This window comes from Phaseolus vulgaris, chromosome 8 (assembly GCF_051622355.1).
Source record: "Phaseolus vulgaris cultivar YP4 chromosome 8, ASM5162235v1, whole genome shotgun sequence".
Taxonomy (NCBI): Eukaryota; Viridiplantae; Streptophyta; class Magnoliopsida; order Fabales; family Fabaceae; genus Phaseolus; species Phaseolus vulgaris.
This window is the reverse complement of record NC_143505.1, coordinates 32,435,544-32,459,388: the sequence shown is the minus strand read 5'-3', so window position 1 is coordinate 32,459,388 and position 23,845 is coordinate 32,435,544. Positions and strand designations below refer to the sequence as shown.

The window sequence follows — 23,845 nt, the reverse complement described above, 5'->3', positions numbered from 1 at the left end:
TAGACGCTCTTCATGGTCTAGTGTTGGGCTTTGGCTTTCATGGCTAGATGTGCTTGGCCCTCTTCCATCATCCCCTCCCCCTTGGAAAGGATTTGTCCTCAAGTCCAGCTCGTCATCGTCATTGGTACCTACAAATGGCGAAAGGTCAATTACATTAAAAGTGTCATGTACTCCATATTCAAGAGGTAGGTCCAATTTATATGCATTGTTATTGACTCGCTTGAGGACTTGAAAGGGTCCATCACCTCGGGGACTTAGTTTGGACTTCCTTTGAGTTGGAAATCTATCTTTGCGAAGGTGAAGCCAAACTAAGTCTCCTTCCTCAAAAATAATTTCTCTCTTCCCTTTATTGTTGTATTTTGTGTACTTCTCATTTTGGTGTTGTATTTGGAGTTTAATCTTCTCATGCATTTTCTTTATAAAGTCAGCTTTGATTACTCCTTCCTTATGCACAAAATCTTGTGGATTAGGAAGAGGTATCAAATCCATGGGTGTGAGAGGATTAAAACCATATACTACTTCAAAAGGAGAAGCATTAGTAGTCTTGTGAACCACTCGATTGTAAGCAAATTCAATGTGGGGAAGATACTCATCCCAAGATTTGTGGCTGCCCTTCATGATAGCCCTAAGCATAGTTCCAAGAGATCTATTGACTACCTCGGTTTGCCCATCCGTTTGAGGATGACAAGAAGTTGAAAATTGTAGTCTTGTTCCAAGTTTACCCCAAAGAGTTTTCCAAAAGTGGCTTATAAACTTGGGATCTCTATCGGACACTATACTTCTAGGGAGACCATGGAGTCTCACCACTTCTCTAAAGAAGAGTTTAGAAATATTTTGAGCATCATCTACTTTCTGGCATGGAATAAAATGGGACATTTTGTTAAAACGGTCCACTACCACATTGCAGTCCTAGGAAGTCCTAAAATGAAATCCATGCTAATGTCTTCCCAAGGAGCATTTGCAATCGGCAAAGGGGTGTAGAGTCCATGCGGCATTGTTCTAGACTTTGCTTTTAAACATGAGATGCATCTAGAACAATGTCGTTGGACATCTTTCCTCATGTGTGGCCAACAATGTCGTTGTACTACCCATGGAAGCTTGTCATATCTTATTGGGAAGACTATGGCAATTTGATAAGAAAACTACCCATGATGGTCTTACCAACGAGATTACTTTTACCCACAGGGAAAAGAAGTTTGTACTTTATCCTTCAACATCTTCACAAGTGGTGAAAGACCAAGTACAAATGAAAATGAAAAAACAAAATGAGAAGAAAAAGAAGTCGAAAATCAAGTGATAGTCCTTAGGGACAATGTTGAGGCGTGGGAGAAGAGTGCTCCTTCCCACAAGGTCATTCAGATAGAAAAAAACTTGAAGAAAATAAAGTTAAAAAAATACTTCTATCTGAACAACCTTCAGACGACCTCCTTCTTTGTAAATGAGCACTTACATGTATTGCCACACTTTTAGAATCCAGTGTTCTACCTCCTAAGGTCAAAGCCTTATAAAAGAATTTGATGATGTATTCCCTAAGAAAGGACCAATTGGAGTTCCACCTTTCAGGGGTATAGAACATCAAATTGATTTAGTTCCTGGAGCTAGTATACCAAATAGACCAACATACAGAACTAATCTTGAAGAGACTAAGGAGATATAGTCCTAGGTTCATAAATTGTTAGAGAAGGGTTGGGTTCAAAATAGTCTAAGTCCTTGTTTTGTGATTGTAGAGCCATCAATAATATCAATATCAAATATAGGCATCCAATTCCTAGACTTTATGATATGCTTGATGAATTGCATGGATCCACTATATTTTCCAAGATTGATCTTAAAAGTGGATATCAACAAATAAGAATCAAAGAGGGTGATGAATGGAAAACTGCTTTTAAGACCAAGTTTGGACTATATGAGCGGTTGGTGATGCCTTTTGGACTCACTAATGCACCTAGAACTTTCATGAGGCTTATGAATCATGTCCTTAACGGGTAAAATGTAGTATTTTATTTTGATGATATCTTATTATATAGTTAGAGACTAAAGTCTCACTTAGGTCACCTTAGGGAAGTCTTATTAGCTCTTAGGAATAATAATTTGTTTCCATATTAGATTAATGCACTTTTTGTTGTGATAATGTAGTGTTTTTAGGTTTTATATTCAACAAAAATGGTGTTCATGTTGACCCTGAGAAAATCAAAGCCATCCAAGAGTGGCCTACCCCGCAGAATGTAGGAGATGTTAGGAGTTTCCATGGTTTAGCCAACTTTTATAGAAGATTTGTTCCCAATTTCTCAAGTCTAACTTCACCAATCAATGAATTAGTGAAGAAAGACACTCCATTTTGGATAGTGTAGTGTTTTTAGGTTTTATAGTCAACACAAAAGGGGTTCATGTTGACCTAGAGAAAATCAAAGCCATCCAAGAGTGGCCAACCCTACAGAATGTAGGAGATGTTAGGAACTTCCATGGTTTAGCCAACTTTTATAGAAGATTTGTTCCCAACTTATCAAGTCTAGCTTCACCATTCAATGAGTTAGTGAAGAAAGACACTCCATTTTGTTGGAGACAGAAACATGAGCAAGCCTTTCAAAGGTTAAAAGATCAACTCACTAATGCACCCATTCTAGCTTTACCAAACTTTTCAAAAAAAAATTGAGCCAGAGTGTGATGCATCAGGAGTATACATAGGTGCAGTGTTATTGCAGGGGGGCACCCAATTGCATATTTTAGTGAAAACTTACATGGTGCAACCCTCAATTACCCCACCTATGATAAAGAGTTCTATGTATTTGTGAGTGCCCTGCAAACTTGGAAACACTATCTAGTTTCAAAAGAATTTGTCATACATACTGATCATGAGTCTTTGAAATATTTGATGGGTCAACATAAGTTGAACAAAAGACATGCAAAGTGGATGGACTTTCTTGAGCAATTTCCATATGTTATCAAATATAATAAGGGCAGTACAAACATTGTTGCAGATGCTTTATCTCAGAGACATGCCCTCTTTTCTAAACCTGGAGCCCAAATTCTTGGATTTGAAAACATACTTGAGCTTTATAAAGATGATCCAGATTTTGCACCCACTTTTGCTAAGGTTCAACATAGAGTAGAAAGAGGTTTTTATGTTTTTGAAGGGTACTTGTTTAAAGAATGAAAACTTTGTATACCTCAAGGAACACATAGAAAAATCCTTGTAAAAGAATAACTTGAATGAGGACTCATGGGCTATTTTGGAGTTGATAAAACTCTTGAGCTTTTTTAAAAGGAAAATTCTTTTGGCCACACATGAGAAAAGAAGTTCAAAGACATTGTTATATATGCATTTCATGTTTAAAAGATAAATATAAGACAATGCCTCATGGACTTTACACTTCTTTACCTTTTTCTTGTGCTCCATGGGAAGACTTCAACATGGATTTTAGTTTAGGGCTTCCTAGGACACAAAAAGGTTTTAATTCCATTTTTGTGGTAATGGATAACTTTAGCAAGATTGCTCATTTTATACCATGCCATAGAGTGGATGATGCTAACAACATCTTTAAGCTCCTTTTTAGAGAAGTGGTAAGACTTCATGATTTACCTAAGACCATAGTTTTGGATAGAGATTCTAAATTTGTTGGTCATTTCTAGAGAACTCTTTGGGAAAGGCTAGGAACTAAGTTAAAATTTTCAATATCTTGTCATCCTGAAACGGATGGAAAAACAGAAGTTGTGAATAATCTCTATCAACTATGCTTAGGTCAGTCATGAAGGGAACCACAAATCTTGGGATGAGTACCTTCCTCATATTGAGTTTGCATATAATAGAGTGGTTCATAAGACTACTAACATTTCTCCATTTGAGGTTGTATATGGATTTAATCCTCACACTTCTTTAGATTTGTTACCTTTACCTAATCCACAAGAATTTGTGCATAAGGAAGAGGTAACAAAAGCCGATTTTGTAAGGCAATTGCATGAGAGGATTAAAGATCAAATACAAAAACAAATAGAGAAATATATAAAACATAACAGTAAGGGGAAAAGAGAGATCATTTTTTAAGAGGGAGATTGGGTTTAGCTTCATCTTAAAAGAGATAGATTCCCTAGTCAAAGGAAGTCTAAGCTTAGTCCTCAAGGAGATGGTCCTTTCCAAGTCCTCAAAAGAGTCAATAATAAGGCTTATCAATTAGACTTTCCTGAGGAATATGGAGTACATGCTACCTTTAATGATATGGATCTAACACCTTTTGTAGGTAGCATAGATGAAGAGGCAAAGAAAAGTGATTTGAGGACAAATCCTTTTCAAGATGAAGGGGATGATGGTAGAAGGCCCAGCTCAGGACCAATCAATAGTGTAGAACATGAAAGCTTTAATGAAACCAAATCTGTGATGAGGGTTTGATGCTTTGCTGCTTTGCTGCTTTGATTGAAGCTTAGTTCTAGCGTGTTTAGAATTTGTGTAAAGTTCATTCGTAATCCTATGCACAAACTGAATCAATATGTTTCAAAAGAGAAAAATATTTTTCTAAGCAAAGAGAAAAACAACCGGTTGAATTCAAGATATAATCGGTTGTTTTACACTTAGCTTGTTTGAAGGTTTTCAAAACTGTTTTGGACTTGATTGACTAACTGTCAAAACCAATTCAACCGGTTAAAACGACATTTCAACCGGTTGATTGTCACATTTCTTAACAGCTTTTCAAAAACCTATTAAATCTGTTTTCAGTAAAATCAAAACTGATTTGGCTCATGATTAACTGCCTAAAACGGCTAGATTTAAGAGCTATAAATATGGTTTCTCTTTGTATTAAAAACACACAGAAAGTGAGATTGAAAACGTTTTTTCGAAGAGATTTGATTCAAAGTTTTGCAAGATTGCCTAAAGGTTGTGCATTGGTTTAAGAACTGATCTTAGGAGCTCTATGATTCCTGAAATACCAGGTGTAATCTGTTCCTTCTTTATTCTTGTAATTGTGTCTTTTCTATACTTATAAAGTTTGTAAACCTGTAAGGTCAGAGGGTGTTTTGACTGTGGTTGTGTGAAAGGCAAAGAGGGTGAATGTTCTTGTGTGTTCAAGATCACCTCTTTGTGGTGTTGAGTTTTTGTAATCTGTTATTGATTGCTAGTGGATTACCTAGTGGTTGTTCTGGGGACTGGATGTAGCTTTTGATTGTGTAATATCTCTTTCTCTCTCTCTCTCTCTCTCTCTCTTAAAACGATATTTCAACCGATTGTTTTTTTGCAAATAGTTTTAATTGCTTTGATTGTTTGGCTTCCCTGATTGCTCCTTCTGTGATTGTTGATAAAACAAAACTTCATTCTTAGCAAGTATTTGCGAAAATATTTTTTCAAACAATTCACCCCCCCCCCCCCCCTCTTGTTTAGGCCATTAATTCTAACAAATAGGGCAATGGAAAGGAAGATACAAGAGGATTGGGACTCTGCTACTGATGGCAGAGACACCCTTTTATACATGTTCAAGAATGTTATAACCTAGTGTAATTTTTCTAAAGTATAATTTTTTTTCTTTCTAAAATTAAAGTAGGAAATTTACTTGTAATTTTTATTAAGTTTAATAGGGTGAGGGTTAGGCATCTAAAAACCAACATAAGGTAAATTTAGGGCTTCATAGAAGCCTACATTTAACCTAGGCCGGTCATTTAGACCTAATTAGGTCACATGGAGCACACTTGATCATGCTTGTCATGTGACACTAATGTGGTGCGTAATTCAAACCTAAAACACATTTGAATTTCCCTCTCTTTCTTGTAAGCTTTGGCCAGACGTCATGGAAATCGTTCAGCCTCGAAACTTTCGGCCAAGAAGATCAAGCTTTAATGAAGATTTTGTAGAGTCCTTTTCATCTTCTTAGCCTTGTAAAAATTGTATAGAGTAGTTAGGAACTTTTGAGCCTTGTATTTTGGGCCCAAGTAGAGAAATATGTAAATAGAAAACAAAGTAAAATGTAAAATAGTAAAAGAGGGGTGGAAATAGAAATGTAGGCAAGGAAGGCATGAGGCTCCACATGTCTTCTCCTTAATGGAGAGGATTTGCACCAATAAGGTGGTGACACTTTCACACTCTCATTTGAGAGTTTTTCAGAGACTTTCTCCTATAAATAGGAGTCTGTTATACATGTATTTTTTCAACTTGGAATTAGTAATGAAATGCTGCCTATTTTTGGTCATTCTACTTGTTCTTAAGTTCTCCCTAGATTAGTCTCCTTCAAGACTTAACCTAGACTCTTTCCTAGTGATTTGGCCTCACCTCTCAGTCTCACAAATTCTTAACTCCGCTTCAATCCATGGAAACTCCTCTTGAGTTTCTTTAATGCTTCCGCTTCTCAGATCTCCTTCATCATCCATCCAAAGAAGAAATTACACAGATCACTAATAGAAGAAGAGCATTTTTCCATCATTTGGTTGTAAGATCTTCTTCTATTTTTTTTCATAATTTCGTGTTGTTTTCATATTTTGTTTTTCATGTCTTGAATGTTTCCACCGATTGATTTTGTGTTTTTTGTCTTTTTGTTTGGTTCAAATTAATTGTTCTTACTTGAACCTTTATGTATGTGCTTTTAGGTGTTCTTGTGTTCATGTTCATGTGTGCTTTTGAGTTTTCTTCAAATTTGTTCGGTGAAATTTTCATATAATTGAGTCATTTTGATTTTAAGTCATATATGTTTTGCCTAGAGTCATGCTTAGTCCAAATTTGTCATAAACTCCATTAGTTGAACTTTTTCAAACTTTTTCAAATTTCTTCATAGTTAGAGCTCTTGAGTGCTTTTCTTTCATTTTTGGAGTTCATTAATTGCAACTAGATCATTAGCAATTTTCTTTACAGATATTTCCATTATCAGCTTCTCCAAATATCATTTTCAAATATTCTCGAAAATTTTCCAAAAAATTTTCGTGGTTCAAAAAGCATTTCAGTGGTGTGCACAATCATCTAGACTAGTTCTTGCATAATCGTAAAATTTGTGGTGGAACAGTGTGATACAACCCAAGTAGCTACGAAGATGACCAAGGAAGCAAAAGCAAAGAACATGGTGAATAGTCATCCTAACGACTAATTGATAACCCCACCAAGGATCACATGGACCTCACCAGAGGAGTTGAGCATAAACCATCACACCAACTATTCTTCCTTTTGGTCTTCTTATAAGATACAAATATGTTATAAATAATTTGGGCTCTCTTTAGTGGTCCAAATAGCAATGATAGGCTAGAATAAGGTGCTTTTAGCATAATAGGGGGTGTGGGTAACATTTTAGCTGGTTCCTAGCCCTTTTGGAAGGCATTTTGACCTATTTTCTAGAGGGACAAGCCTAGGATGCGGTTTGACTTAGTCAAACCCTAAGGCTTCCCATTTTTTCCCTTTTCCCACCCTACCCCTTTAGCTTGTTCTCCAAGGCTCCTTTACCTATAAATAGGAGGCCTACCTAGTGTATTTTACAAGTTGAAATTAATAGAAGAAGAGTTACTCTGCATAAATATTGTGTGAGCTTGAGTGAGTGCTATCTCCTCTCCCTTGGTCTTATCTTGATGAGAATGAAGCTCTCAAGTGGCAGCCTTCCACTCATCTTGATGGTTACCACCAATCAAGTGGCGTGAAAATCACTCTCATTTTCCATAAGTTTCCTTCTTCCATTCCCCTTCATTTTCGGTTTTGTCTTTATCATTTGAGTTTTGCATCCATTCTCACCATATCTTGTCTTTTGATCTTTGCCATTGTGAAATGAACCTTCACATCTACTTAACCACTTGGTTAAGTTAATGTCCAGTGGGGATTTTCCTAAGGTCTTCACTCTTAAGTTCCTAAAATCTCAATCTAAGTAAAGTGACACACCATAAAATGAACAATCCTAAAATCAACTCACATCATGTGGTTATCAGAGAGCTTAGGTTCTTGAGTTTTTTTTTTTTTGTTTGCTTTGAGTTGATTGGCACTTTACATTCTTTACATTCAAGCACCTTTAATTTCTTTTCTTTAAATTCAAGTACCTTTAATTCTTGTCTTTAAATTCAAGTACCTTTAATTCTTGTCTTTACTTTCTTGCAATTTAATTTTTAGCCCTTTATTTTCTTGCAATTTTCATTCGGCCATTTTATTCTCCATAACTTTGTTTCGCTTTTATATTGTTATTTTGTGTCTTATTGTGTTCTTGCCTTTTTTGCTTTGAGTCATATGTTCATTAGTGTTCTAGGAGTCCTTACTTTGATTCTACTTACTTTGTTTTTAATTTTCAAAGTTTGAGAAGTAATTAGAAACTTGTTTTAGTAGAAGTAGATTTAAGTTCCAAACAAAAGATTTCAAGTGTTCAATTATATTGAATCCCAAAATTTTTGAGAAAATTGGAGTTATTGGAAATTATGCATGATTAAAACTATGGACATTTTTGTTCCATAATTAAAAATAAATAGTATAAAAAAAAAGAAAAAGAGAAGAAATGAAAACGCAAATTTGTGGTATCAATTCCTAAAGAAAAACATTTTCCAAATTTGGATTCAACTTGATTGGCAAAATTGATTTGAACCATTGTGGAATTTTTATCTTTTGCTTTAGCAATTTCTATAGGGAAAACAAAGTTTCATTGTTAAAAGTTTAGTAAGTATCTCTGAGTCCTTTTTGTGTGCCTTTTTCTTGATTGTCTTTCTTCAAGTTTTGTCATAATCTCTTTCTCAAATTTGGTTTAGCTTTTCTTGCTTAAGCCTTTCTTGTTTGTCTCTTATTTCTTTTCCTTGAGTTTTGTGGTGGTTTCCTTTAAGATCAAGTGTTGAAGGCTTTGACCTTTTTCATTTGAGAGTATCTCAACCGCAAAAAAGACTTTTTGTGAAGTGGAAGAAATTCTTTGAAGTGCTTTGAGTGTTATGTTCTTGAATTTCACCAAAAGTGACGCAAACGTGAGGAGTGCTTAAATTGTTTTCACCAATTGTTTGTTCCTTTGTGAAAAAATTCTGGGTCATTTGTCTTTAGGTGAATCTTCAAAATTGCAATCATATCACAAAACCCACCATTTGGGAGAACTTGTGGAGGTCAATAAGCGACTTGTCCACAAAGACGAGAAAATACGCCAACTAGCGAAAAGATTGCAAGGACTAGAAGAAGCTCAAGCGAGGAAAAATTAAGAAAGGAGATTGGAGCCGCCAAGAGCATCTAGACCATCCATGCACCATAGGAGTCAAGAACATGATTGGTGAGTGCACACTTTTGCAAAACGGCACCATCACCACCACCACCAACCACAACATTCTTTTTATTTTGTAAAGTTACCTAGTTTGAATGCATCCAATGACCCTACTTTGTATTTAGAATGGGAAGCTAAAGTTGAACATCTCTTTAATGTGTATAAGGTCACCGAGGACCAAAAGGTTAGGTTAGCTTCCCTAGTTTTTTTAGACTATGCCAACCAATGGTGGCAACAAGCTGTAATGGACATTGGGCTAAACAAGAGGCCAACTGTGGTCTCTTGGAATGATTTTAAAGCATGTATGCACGCGCGGTTTATTCCTCCTCATAGGAAGGAACACTTGTTGAAGCTCCAACGACTTCATCAAGGACCTAGGACGGTGAAGGAATATTTTGAGGATTTAGAAACAACTTTGACTAAAATTAATATGCCTAATAGTGATGAGTCAAAGATAACTATGTTTGTGAGTGGTTTGAGGCAAGAACTTCGAGATGTTGTAGAAGTATATGACTACTCTTCTTTAAAGAAGTTGGTTCACCTAGCCATCAAGGTGGAATCACAAATTTCGAAGAAAACAACTTTTGTACAAAAACTTTCAAGGTGGAATCACAAATACTCATGGTGATGACTTCTACAAATCTTTTAGGAAGGATACAAACAACATTTATACAAAAACCTTTCCTTCCCATTCTTCAAAAGAAATCACTACACACCAAAAAGTTTCTAAAGACCACCTTTTCACCTCTACCACTAAGTCACCAACCAAAACCTCCAATATGAAATGTTTTAAATGTTTAGGTTTTGGGCACATTGCTGCCAACTGTCCAACTAAAAGCATCAAGTTGGCAACTAAAGAACAAATACAAATAAAAACAAAAAATGAAAATGAAAAAGTCAAGGAAAGTAAAAAGGGTCTCATCTTGTTAGACCTCCCAAAAATAATTGTGCCTTCACGGTATACTTCTTCCTTCTCTTTTTCATTCCCAAAGGTTTCTACTTACTTACCATCTTTCTTAAAGAATTTTGGGGATGATTTTCTAACACCTCCTAATGGTTTCCACCTTTTAAGAGGATTTTCATCCCAAAGATTTTTCATTCCCAAACATTCTTTTAAAACTTGGTGTGTAAATAGAACCCCGTCTTATGCACTCCCAACACTTAAAGAACATAAGTTGAGTTCACATCCCAATCCTTGCACTATCTTATATGTGAACGAACTAACTATGTTATTTACAGAAGTTCTGAATTCAAGGTCGAATTCTCTTGAACATGGGGGGCATGATACAACCCAAGTAGCTACGAAGATGACCAAGGAAGCAAAAGACAAAGCACATATGAACAATCATCTCAACGAAAATTTCATAACCCCACCAAGGATCACATGGACCTCACCAGAGGAGCTAAGCATAAATCATCACACCAACTATTCTTCCTTTTGGTCTTATAAGATACAAATATGTTGTAAATAATTTGGACTCTCTTTAGGGGTCCAAATAGCAAAGATAGGCTAGAATAAGGTGCATTTATCACAATAAGGGTGTGGGTAGCATTTTAGCTTGTTCCTAGCCCTTTTGGAAGACATTTTGACCTAGTTTCTAGAAGGACAAGCCTAGGATGCGGTTCAAACCCTAAGGCTGCCCATTTTTTCCCTTTTCCCATCCTAGCCCTTTAGCTTGTAATCCAAGGCTCCTTCAACTATAAATAGGAGGCGTACCTAGTGTATTTTACAAGTTGAAATTAATAGAAGAAGAGTTACTGTGAACAAATATTGTGTGTTATTGAGTGAATGCTATCTCCTCTCCCTTGGTCTTATCTTGATGAGAATTAAGCTCTGAAGTGACGACCTTCCACTCATCTTGATGGTTACCACCAATCAAGTGGCGTGCACATCACTCTCATTTTCTATAAGTTTCCTTATTCCATTCTCCTTCAGTTTTGCCTTCCATTCTATGTTCATTGTCTTTGTTTCTGATGTGAGTTGATTTTAGGATTGTTCATTTTATGGTGTGACACTGTACTTAGATTGAGATTTTAAGCAAGTATATGGTGAGAACTCTAAGAAGATCCCCACTGGACACGAACTTAACCAAGTGGTTAAGTAAGCGTGAAGGTTCACTTCACAAGAGCAAAAGGAAAAGACAATTACAAGGTGAATATGATGCCAATAGGTGTGAAATTAAAGAACATGGAAAGGAAAGCCAAATAAGAATTGCCGAATGGAAGAATGAAACAAAACAAGAACATAACACAAGAGTAAAAGCAGAATGACAAAATGGAAGAAGAGATGAAGGAAGGAGAAAGCTTATGTGAGGGATTGAGAATGGAATCACGCCACTTGGAGTGTGGTTGGCATCCAAGATAAGTGTTGCTAGCCGCCACTTGAGAGCCCTCAATTACTCACAAGATAAGACCTAAATGCTAAGAGGAATCAAGCCTCACTACCAGCTCACACAATTTGTGTAGTAACTTTTCTTCTATTAATTTCAACATGTAAAATACAATGGGTAGGCTTCCTATTTATAGGGGAAGGAGCCTTGGAAAACAAGCAAGAGGGGTAGGATGGGAAAAGGGAAAAAAAGGGGCTGCCTTAGGGTTTGACTAAGTCAATCCCGCATCCTAGGCTTGTCCTTTTAGAAACTAGGTCAAAATGCCTTCCTAAAGGGCTATGAACAAGCTAAAATGATACCTACACCCCCTATTATGCTAAAGGCATCTTATTCTAGCCTATCTTTTCTATTTGGACCCCTAAAGTGAACCCAATTTATTTAAATAACTTTTCTCTTGTGGAAAAGACCAGAAGGAAAAACTTTTGATATTTTGGTGCATAGCTTCTTCTTCCGCTGATGCTTTCTCGAGGTTTGGTGGGGCCCGTCTTTGACCTTTTTGTGAGATGCTTGATATGTCCTTAGTCATCTGCTGGTTGCTTCGCTTTGTATCATGATCCCTAGGTCGAAAAGAATTCGTCCTAGAATTTAGAACACCTGCAAATAACATAGTTAGTTTGTTTCAAGAGAAGATATTTCTAAGTTTAGGATGTGAAACAAACTTATGTTCATGATGCTTGGGGAGTTCATATGGGTGAATTCTAGATACAGGCCATGGTTGTAGAGAATGTTTAGGGAATAGATGATTTGTTTGTGAAAATCCTCTTAGAAGTGGATAACCTTTAGGAGGTTTTTGAAGATCATCCCTAAACTTCTTTAACAAAGATGTCAAGTATTTAGAATTATTTGGGAATGAAAAAGATAAGGAAGAAGTATACCTAGGAGGTGCAGTGATTTTCGTAGGAGTCAACAAGATGAGACCCACTTTACTTTCCTCTTCTTTTGCATTTTCTTTTTTGGCTTTTGTTTTAATTTGGTCTTAATTTACTTCTTGTAACATTGTGGTTCTTTTATTTGGACAATTGGCAGCTATGTGCCCAAAACCTAAACATTTAAAACATTTTGTCCTTGAAGTTTTGGTGGGTGACTTAGGGGTAGAGGTAGAAGGATTGTGTATAGAAGCCTTTTGGTGAGAAGTGGTTTCTTTTGAAAAATTGTAAGGATGAGTTTTTGTAGAATTTTTGTTTGTATCCTTCCATAAAGATTTGTAGAAGCCATCATTATGAGTATTTTTGAAAGTTGTTATTCTTCAAAAAGTTGTGATTCCAGCTTGATGGCTAGGTGAACCACTTTCTTTAAAGAAGAGTACTCATATAATTCTACAATATCTTGAATTTCTCTCCTCAAACCACTTACAAACCTAGCTATCTTTGACTCTTCATTATCATGCATATTAATTTTAGCCAAAGTTGTTTCTAAGTCTTTAAAGTATTCATCTACCGTCCTAGGTCCTTGATGAAGTCGTTGGAGCTTCAACAAGAGTTTATTCCTATTAAGGAGGAAGAACAAACCACACACGCATACATGCTTTCAAATCATACCAAGAGACCACAACTGGCCTCTTGTTTAGCCCAATGTCCATTACAGTTTGTTGCCACCATTGGATGGCATAGTCTAAAAAAACTAGGGAAGCTAATCTAACCTTTTGGTCCTCGGTGCCTTATACACATTAAAGAGATGTTCAACCTTAGCTTCCCATTCTAAATACAAAGTAGGGTCATTGGACCCACTAAAACTAGGTAACTTTACAAAATCAAAAGAATGTTATGGTTGGTGGTAGTGTTGATGGTGCCATTTTGCAAAAGTGTGCACTCTCCCATCATGTTCTTGACTCCCATAGTGCATGGATGGTCTAGGTGCTCTTGGTAGCTCCAATCTTCTTTCTTGATTTTGCCTCGCTTGAGCTTCTTCTAGTCTTTGCAATCCTTTTGCTAGATAGCTTATTTTCCCATCTTTGTGGAAAAGTTGCTTCTTGACCTTCACAAGTTCTCCCAAAAGGTGGAGTTTGTGATATGATTGCAGTTTTGAAGGTTCACCTAAAGACAAATGACCCATAATTTTTTTTTTTTGCACAAAGGAACAAACAGTTAGTGAAAAAAATTTAAACACTCCTCACGTTTGCGTCACTTTTGGTGAAATTCTAGAAGAGAACACTCAAGGCACTTTTGGTTGAAATACTCTCAAATGAAAAGGGTCAAAGCCTTCAACACTTGATCTTAGAGGAAAGCAACACCAAACTTAAGGAAAAGAAATAAGAGACAAACAAGAAAAGCTTAAGCAAGAAAAGCTAAACCAAATTAGAGAAAGAGATTATGACAAAACTTGAAGAAAGACAATCAAGAAAAAGGTACACAAAAGGACTTAAAGATACTTACTAAACTTTTAACAATGAAACTTTTTCTTTAAAAATTGCTAAAGCAAAAGGATAAAAATTCCAATATGGTTGAAGTCAATTTGCCAATCAAGTTGAATCCAAATTTGGAAAATGTTTTCTTTGGTAATTGAAACCACAAATTTGTGTTTTCACTTTTTTTTATACTAGTTTTTGAATTATGGAAATGTCCATAGTTTTTTAATCATGCATAATTTCCAATAACTCCAATTTTCCCAAAATTTTTGGATTCAATATAATTGAACACTTGAAATCTTTTTTTGGAACTGTACTGGCCAGACCTCAGACATCGGCATCAGAGATCGGGATCAGACATTGACATCGAACATCGGTGGTTTGGTCGCGATAATGGGACACGTAAGCGGGGCCCCAAAAATAGTGTGAGATAAAACCTAGATATCAAAAAGACCTAAATCACGGCAGGATCCATGCATGTGGTGTGTATAGTACATTCCGATCTTGGACAAGCAAACATTCCCTGGCGGCAGCAATGCCCAATACCGTTAGGGTTCCTAAGGAAAGTTGTATGCATGACACGTGAATAATTAGGGCACCTACAGAACAGATGGCCCCCGCAGCGCTGGTGCATGAGTTGGTGCCCTAGCGGCCATACTGTTAAGATTATGCACTCCAGAAGAGGAAAGTCTGGTGCGGCGGCTGCGCTAAGATTGTGCAACACACAATAGGATGTCTTCCTAGTAACCCTAATTCCACTTAAGGAAAGGTCCTCGTGGGACAAGAAAGTTAACCTAGATACAACCTATAAAAAGGGTGGTAAGAACCCTAGAAAAGGTACGTCGTTCCTAAGATTGAAACTGTTTTACTTATTCATTGTTACTTAGCCCAGTACTAACTTGACCGTCGGAGTGCAATCAACAAGTAGGGCCTCCTCTGTTTCAAAAGAGCCACTCTCTACCACCTAGAAGAGAGCGTGGAAACCCCCAGAAATAGGAAGAGCCACCACCCACCTTTGGAGTCAACAACGGCTAGGTCAACCGGCAAGAACATTTGACACCCACATCACGACCTTCCATACCTAGATGATGATCTCGGGAGGCACCGACGTCATGCACTGTAAGCTATTTATGGGAACCTTCTCAGGTACAGTGTTGGACTGGTTCATCAGTCTTAATCTGGAATCTAATTAAACAAAGAAATGTACCATTTTACTTGATTCGGTTTGAAACATTTCCACCAAATTCAAATTAAAAAGGCTTAGAAATTCAAACCATCAGAACTACTCTGCTGAATGAAAAGGGAAAGTGTGGTGAATGATGGAGGAGAGTGTTTGGAAGAGAGATTTGGAGGAGAGTGTTTGAAAGAGAGATTTGGAGGAGAGCTTTGGTGGGGAGGTGGGTGTCGCTAGGAGTGAATGTTAGTGTGAAAAGCGAGAAGTTAGGTTAAAGTAAAAATTAGGTTAAATTTTAATTTTTTTAATATTATTTACTGAAGAGTATAGTGATAAAATCTATTTTAATATGAGGTGTCTGAAGAAGAAGTGATGAAGGCGTAGGAATAAGTAGCCAGTAAAAAAAATGAATTTTATTTTCTTGTTTTCTTTTTTGTTCGTTTTCAAAAGTAAAACAATGATATACCTAGGCTAATTTTTTTTATCATTCTTCCTGCATCTCATCACATTTCTTCTAGTATCCATCAATTTAAAAAAAAAACTATTTTAGTCTTTTTTTAAAATGATTTATGGATTATCTTTTCCAAAAAACTTTTCCTAGAATATACTTTTCAGAATTCATGAAATATATTGCGTAAAATGTTTTCTGGAACAATTTTTTTAAAAAAACGTTTTTCAAGAACAGAATATTAAGAAAAAAAATTAAAATCAACTTTTACGTTATAGAATATATTTTCCAAAGTATGTTCTGAAAAGAACTTTTTGGAATGAAGATGAATGAGATGAAACATTTGATCATTTCACCTAGGTGCAGGAAGAATTTCATGGAATATAGGAAGAAACATCCTAGTTTTTCTCAACACGCATATTACTTAAATTGATCCAAGCCAAATACTTTTGTACCCAATGAATTATTGTGACATGTATTCTATGATTATGACAAAAATATTCTTAAATAAAACGGGGGTAAATACATTTTGGAATCTCTTCTCCAGAATATGTTTTTATTTCTGGAACACTGTTTTAGATTTCAAAATTCCTTTTCTAAAATGCTTTTAGATTTTTTTCGAGATTTTTTTTTAAATGTATTTTTTATTATGGAACTGCTTTTCTGGAATTTCATTTTTGAACATAAAATTCTATTTCAAATTTGCCTTTTTAGAATGTATACTTTTGCACTCTAATTTTTCAATTCCAAAATCAAGTGCAAGTCACAGTGGTGCAGGAAGAATAAGCCCATAAATATGGGTACCGTAGCACACTATTTTTGTGTTTTGTTTTTTTATATGTATGTACAAATGTTTGAAAAATTTGGGCCCATTCAGCTCTACCCAGTAGATTTGCCACTCATATTTTATAGGCTCATTCTCCCTGCACCCAATGCTTTGTGACTGGCACCCAATCAGATTTCTGAAAAGACCATATTACCCTTAATGAAATTAAAAACACTTAAATTATGATCTGCACCCAATGCCTGCACCCAACAATAGGGTTCTTCTTCTTCTTCTTCTTCACCGTGAAGCAGCAGCCACCGTGAAGTAGCAGCAGCCACCGTGAAGTTGCAGGGAGACACCGTGAGCCACCGTGAGCAGAGTTGGTTTGCTTCGTCGTGAGTGCTTCATCGTCAAAGAAGTTGAGGTACCGTTCATGGATTTTTCTTCGTAGAGTAGTACATTCCGGATAATTTTATCCGCAGATCACCCTTTGCTTCCGGATAATTTTATCCGTAGACCACCATTTGGTTTCGGATAAATTTATCCGCAGAAGAATATTGGCATCCGGATTTTTTCATCCGGACTTCATTAATGGCTTACGGATATTTTTATCCGTAGTGCAAGAATTGGTTCCGGATTTTTTTGTTCGTAATTCAAAAGTGGGTTCCGGATATTTTTATCCGTAAGCTACGTTTGACTTGCGGATATTTTTATCCGGATTGTTGTTATTGGTCTGCGGATATTAATATCCGTATTAGTGTGAAATTTTTCACAAGTGTTTTAAACTATATGTGTTATAATTTTGTTATATATGTTGGATTGAATGTTACTTTTATGAAATGTAAGATGGTGCGGACTAGAGGTGGAGGAAGTTCTAATTTGGATCGTGTGCGTCCAACTGCATCGATTAGAAGAAAACGGGGTGGGTCTAGTACTTCAATTCCAAATCAAGAGTTTGAAGATTATATTGAACAAGAAGAAGTTGAAGTTGATGATGAAGGCTATCCAGGAGGGCCATTGGATAAGTCCTTACTTGTTAATTATGAACATCACGTAGCCAAACAGTTGTGGGATGGTTTGGTAAGTAATGAAAAATAAATTTTTGTATTTGTTATGTATTCCTGATTATTGATGATATATGTTGATTATTGTAGGATCGTGGTGAGCTGAAGGTCGTTTCACATGGGAGGAAGATAAATAAGTTAGGAGCACCTCATGAGCGCATAGAAGCTGCTGTAGAATTGTCTGGCTTAGGTGGTCTGCTTCATGCTAGTTATGAGAGTCTAGACCGAGGACTGCTGTGTGCTTTTGTAGAGAGGTGGCATGCAGAGACAAACAGTTTTCATTTACCGGTTGGGGAGATGACCATCACTCTTGATGATGTGTCAAATTTGTTACATTTACCCATTGTCGGTCAGTTTTACACACAGGAAACCTTAGATTCTGATTCGGCGACTGATTTATTGGTAGAAGCCCTCCGTGTTGACCATGCACTTGCATCTGAAGAAACAAGACACTGTCGGGGAGCTCATGTGCGCCTTAGCTGGTTAAGAGAAGTGTATCAAGATGCATGCTCAAGGAGGCAGTGGACTGTGGCTGCCAGAGCATACTTACTTCACCTTGTCGGTTGCACTATTTTTGCGGACAAGAGTGCTACATCAGTAAGTGTGTTTTATCTTGGATTTTTTGTTGATTTGAGGCTTACCGGGGGATATTCTTGGGCAGCAGCTGCCCTAACTCACATGTATGAACAGCTAGGAGATTGTAGTTATGCAAATACAAAGCAACTAGCTGGTTATGCAACATTGTTGCAGGGGTGGATTTATGAGCATTTCCCGTCTATAGGGATGAGACGTATGCAAGCATTGTATTCTGAAGATCAACCTCGGTGCAGGCTGTATGATGCTGGAAAAGGTACTTCAATTGTTGTTGTACGATCACAGTTGGATACATTGACACCAGCTTCCATTCGGTTTTGTCCATACAACGAGCACAGGGAAGAACGTCCATTCGAGTGGATTTCCTTATTCTGTGGTTATTTGAGGCTTGGAAATTGGACACAGCTGCACATGCCAGAACGTGTTCTGCGTCAGTATGGCTATACACAGATCATCCCTCGCAACCCATCTGTAATTGGACATGGTCATCCGGATACAAATGAAATGGACTGTCGATGGTTACATTTCAATGATTATGTCATACATGACTATGCCATAGCACGTCATCCTGACGCTTGTGTTCAAGAGTACATGGGTTGGTTTAGATCTGTATCACATCCATATGTGATTAATACAGATGAGGATGACCGTCCTGTACCGGTACCCTCAGATGCACGTCATCACGAAGCAATGCCAAGTCATCATGAGGAGTCACATCCTGCTCTGGTATGCTTCTAACCTTGTTAAGATATTAATTTCTATTGTTTTTTTCTAATAGTATGTCATTCATGCTTGTAGGGTATTTGTCGTAGAATTACAGAGACATTGCAGCCATTACTTGATCATGGCGATGTCGTGGAGGGCAGCCCTGTTTGGGAAGGCATACAAGCAGCCATTACGTTAGCACGAGGAGCGACTGATGAAAGAGCTGTTTATGTCAGGAGACATGCACGTAGGAATGATTGATTAGGATTTCTCAATATGTCAGATGTATTACGATTTCTTTTTATGTAATATTTTGATCCATGACAATGTATCTGAACCTTAATTATATGTTTCAATATGATCCATGACAATGTATCTGAACCTTAATTATATGTTTCAATATGATCCTTATCGGTTCTTGCTTCACGTTACTTTTATTTTATATGTTTCAATATGATCCTTATATGTTTCAATATGATCATTAGTACAGAAATCACTGGCTTACGCATATATTTATCCGTAGGCAAAAGTATGACTTACGGATATTTTTATCTGTAGGCATAATAGTGACTTACGGATATTTTTATCCGTAGGCATAATTGTGACTTCCGGATTTTTTTATCTGTAGGCATAATAGTGACTTCCGGATTTTTTTATCCGTAGGCATAACAGTGACTTCCGGATTTTTTTATCCGTAGGCATAACAGTGACTTCTGGATTTGTTTATCCGTAGGCATAACAGTGACTTCAGTGAATATTGTAGGACAACTGCAAATGTACTAAACATCCATAAATCTAAATTATGCTATTACAAATGTTATAATTACAAATATCGTCTAATGGACATTAGTTGGGTATAAACTTGTATCCGGCTAGTGTAGTATGTTGACCACGTTTGGGCCGCCGGATAACGATGTGATGCCCACAATATATCCGTAGGTGGAATTGGACAACCATCTTTGAGCTTGACCTATAAAGGTAATAAATATAAGGTACACAAATCTTGATTTAGCACATCAATCTTGATTGGTTTAGTTTATACCTGGACAAAATGATTTCCGTGGACATGTCCAATTGCAATGATTCGGTGTTGACGGAAGTTACTTGGTGCTTGGGTTCTTAAAGGAAAAATACTCAATGATTGTAACATGGACAAAGAAACAAGAATGACATTATACCGATTTGCAATAACATATCCCATGTCTGGAATTGTCATCCACTTATCTGTTCCTGCCTGCAAGTACAATTGACAAACAAAGTTAAATAAAGAAATGCAATGTAAAAATGAAATGGTTTTAGTGGTTGGTACCATAGACATGTGTTCCACTAAAAGTGAGTTCTTCAAGTATTCATATCTATCATCACCACCAAAGAGTTGAACATATTCTTGTCTCCATTCACTTAGTTCTTTTAACAAATTCATTCGAACAACAGCCCATGACTCCTCTCCCATTCCCAATTGGGCAGCAACAGCACGGTAGCCACAATGGCCATCAGCCCTAACGTCAACAACATCAACAATATATGGATGATACCCTACAGGGAACTGATCAAGGAAAGGAATACATTTTGCTGGTACAATTTCTGGTAAGCTTTCTTCATTAGATTTTTTGCTTGCACAACTATCATGTTGTGAGTGTAAGAAATCCACATGTTCAAAATAAGAAGGGATTCGCTTAGTTGATCTCATGAATTTGGTAGGACGAGACATCTTTACAGCACCTTTTGTTTTGGTGCGTAAATAGATGTTTTCTCTGGAAAGGCAATATCCTGCAATTTACTCTTGATGTTAACCTTACCTGCAACATCCAACTCTTTAAACCGCTTCGCGATGACCTCAAACTCTTTATCAATTGACAACTCAGATGAAGATTGTTCAGTAGCAATGTCTTCAAAACCTAAACGAGTCCACATCACATGTACTGATTTAAGTGGTATGCTACCAACACCAAATGAAGCCAATTGACACGCACAAGGAAGACCATGAGTACATGTAAGACTACATCCACACCTACTTTTATCAAACCCCACTGATTTAACCCTATCAAGTTCTTCTGAAATAAGGTTCAAAGCATATTTAGACACAAAACCTAACAATTTTTTGTAAGCTGTAACCTTGAACCGATGTCCAACCACATGCAAACTCTTTTGGAATGAATCTTTGATTGCATTATGTTGTAAAATAATCATCTTATTGATGGAATCCCAGCAGAAACATAAATCCCCCATCGAATTCTGAAGAACTCTCTTTAGGCTCCAGTGTGCCGACTCAACTCTGTTACTTGTTGTGTTTCCTAAGTGCATCACCTTATCTATCCATGCCTTGACAAATTTTTCTTTATGTGGACGTAACCATGTATCCATCACATAATCAACAAATATAGGCCATGGAGAACAGACAACTCGAAGAGCATTGACACGATCTTCAAAGGCCTCAACAATATCACAATCCACAACAGATCCCCACACTTCCATTACTTGATCCCATGCCTCTCTTGGATGCACCAGCATTTTACATTTTGCTTTCACATTTTTATCAATGTGAAACCGACATAGCAAATTATAAGCTTCAGGAAACACCATTCTAATTGCATTCATTAAGGCAACATCTCTATCACATACCACCACCCTAGGGCATGAATCAACTCTTAAAAACAACCCTTTAAGTCTGTCAAGGGCCCAAAAAAAATTATTTTCCTTTTCTGCTGCTAGTAAACAAAATGCAACGGAGAAAGTCAAACCTGTAGACGTAATCCCAACAACCTCAAGTAACGGCATCCTATACTTGTTCGTCTTGTACGTACTATCCATTAATATGACAATGTTAAATGAGTTCACCAATTTTACTGAATCTGGGTGTGTCCAAAATATATCTTGCACAATATTAGAGACCTCATCGCACCTACACCAATGCACGTACCTGTCTCGCTCTAGTAACAACATCAGTTGTTGCATTTCTGTTCTGTGACCTCGTTGTGATCTTCGGTGAACAGTGATTGCATTATAAACCTGCTTAATCGTTGTCACATTCTTCTCATTTCTCTCTTTCATGGTTAGTAAAATATTTCTTGGCTTCACCGCAGTTTTACTCATATCCTCAACCATAACCTTTTCCTCTATACTTAACCTTCCAGCATAGGGATGACCCACCATTGTCTCTGCCAAGTCATGATTGTGAGAACCACAAATTAATTCAACCTTCCACCCTTGACCACCTTTGACTGGTTTGCCTCGCAATCTGAAAGGACACTCACACTTCCTACTTCCAGTTTGACTGACATCTACTTCTTTATACCGTCTGTATTTACCTCCTCTCTCACAACCTAACAATACATAGGTCATCCTTCCTCGTTGGCCCGTCCATGTATCTGACCTTAATATAACAATGACAAACCCATAACTATAGCCAACACTTCTCGCCCAATCTAACAGCTCATCTCGATCACGAAATACCTACAATAACATTCTTAAAAATTTAAAAGAACATCTTGATCATCATGCCAAATTTAAAAATAATTCATATCAAAAACATTCACAACCCAACATTGACCATACCTCATTTGTAGAAAATGCCTCACTACATTCATGTGCCCTGTGTTCATTATCTAATGCGTTATAACTTGTTGACTGCTCCAGATCAACATCATCTAATCCATCCCACACATCAATCTCCCCTAAAACTCCCATGTATGACTCTGTTGAATCCATTCGGTTGCTGAAAAAAATTAACACTTCACTTCCGGATAAATTAATCCATAACCAAAAAAATATCAACAGTTAACTTCCGGATATATATATCCGTAAGGCAATATTATGAACTACGGATATTTTCATCCGTAAGGCAAATACTAGTCCCGGATATTTTCATCCGTAAGGCAATATTATGAACTACGGATATTTTCATCCGTAAGGCAAATATGAACTACGGATATCAGCGTCCGTAGGCAAATCCTAGTTCCGGATATTATTATCCGTATACAAAATTTTGACTTCCGGATATTAATATCCGTAGGCAGAAAATTTGAATTCCGGATTCCGATATCCGGGACCAGCTGAGCTCGAGAAAATAACCAAAGACGAACGAAAATGGATTAATTACCTCCTTTAACTTGCCAAACGAAGCTTACACTCAACTTAGCAACAATGAACGAAGCACAACCTTCTCTTTTGCAGCTCAAACCAAAGCTTCACACATTCATGAACTTCTTCTTCCTCACCATTCAATGTTTTCATAAATGAAGAAGACAAGGGCATTTTTGGATTTTAAAAAATGTGTCGGGTGCCAATCACAATTGATCGGGTGCAGGAAGCAATTGCCTATTTTATATCTACACCATGTCTTTGAAACAAGCCTGACGGATTCGGTTGGCCCAGCCATTTTCATATTTTCCACGCACAGTTTTTATATTTGCACCATCTTTTCTAAAGGAGGCATTTGCCCATTCGACTGGCCTAGCAGTTTTTCTATCTGCACAATCATTTTAAAAAGAACCGGGCCCATTTGATTGGCCGAACAGTTTTGGGACAACTTCTTCCTGCACCTGCATGACTTCTTTCGGCACCTTCATTAACTTTAAAAATACCAAAATTGTCCTTCAGTGAAAAACATAAAAATAAAAGTTTTGTTTTACATTTTGTCCACGAGTGAAAAAAAAGGTGCTCGGTGTGGTGGTGGTGGTGGTGGTGGTGGTGCAATGCTTCTTAAGGTGGTGCGTTGTGGTGGTAGTTGTGGTAGTAGAGGTGGTAACGATTGTGCTAGTGCCAACAGTGTCACGGTTGGTTGGCTTGTCATTCTCATTCTCCGGTAAGTTCTTATGCCTTAAATACTCATTTTCGGATTAGTTAATTTGCTAGAACAACAGATCCCACAATTCAGTGCCTTATCCAGAAAACTAAAGTGTTCTGGATTAGATAATCCGTATGTATACCGGATCCAGAACGTACCAAACTCACACTTCCGGATTGTGTATTCCAGTACCAAATGAACTATGGATTACGCAATCTGGAAGTCATTTTAGAACTTTAAATATGCCTTACGGATTACACAATCCAGAATTTATTTTGCTGTTAAAATTTGACTTACGGACTACGCAATCCATAATTAATTTAAGAACTTCAAATATGACTTACGGATTACATAATCCGAAATTCATTTTGCTGTTAAAATTTGACTTACAGATTACCCGATCC

General features: G+C 37.0%; 1 pseudogene; it reads right to left on the bottom strand.

Moving 5' to 3' along the window:
- Positions 1-19,478: 19,478 nt before the first annotated feature.
- Positions 19,479-22,582, bottom strand: LOC137825163 (protein FAR1-RELATED SEQUENCE 6-like; annotated as a pseudogene).
- Between the last annotated feature and the right edge of the window lie 1,263 nt (positions 22,583-23,845).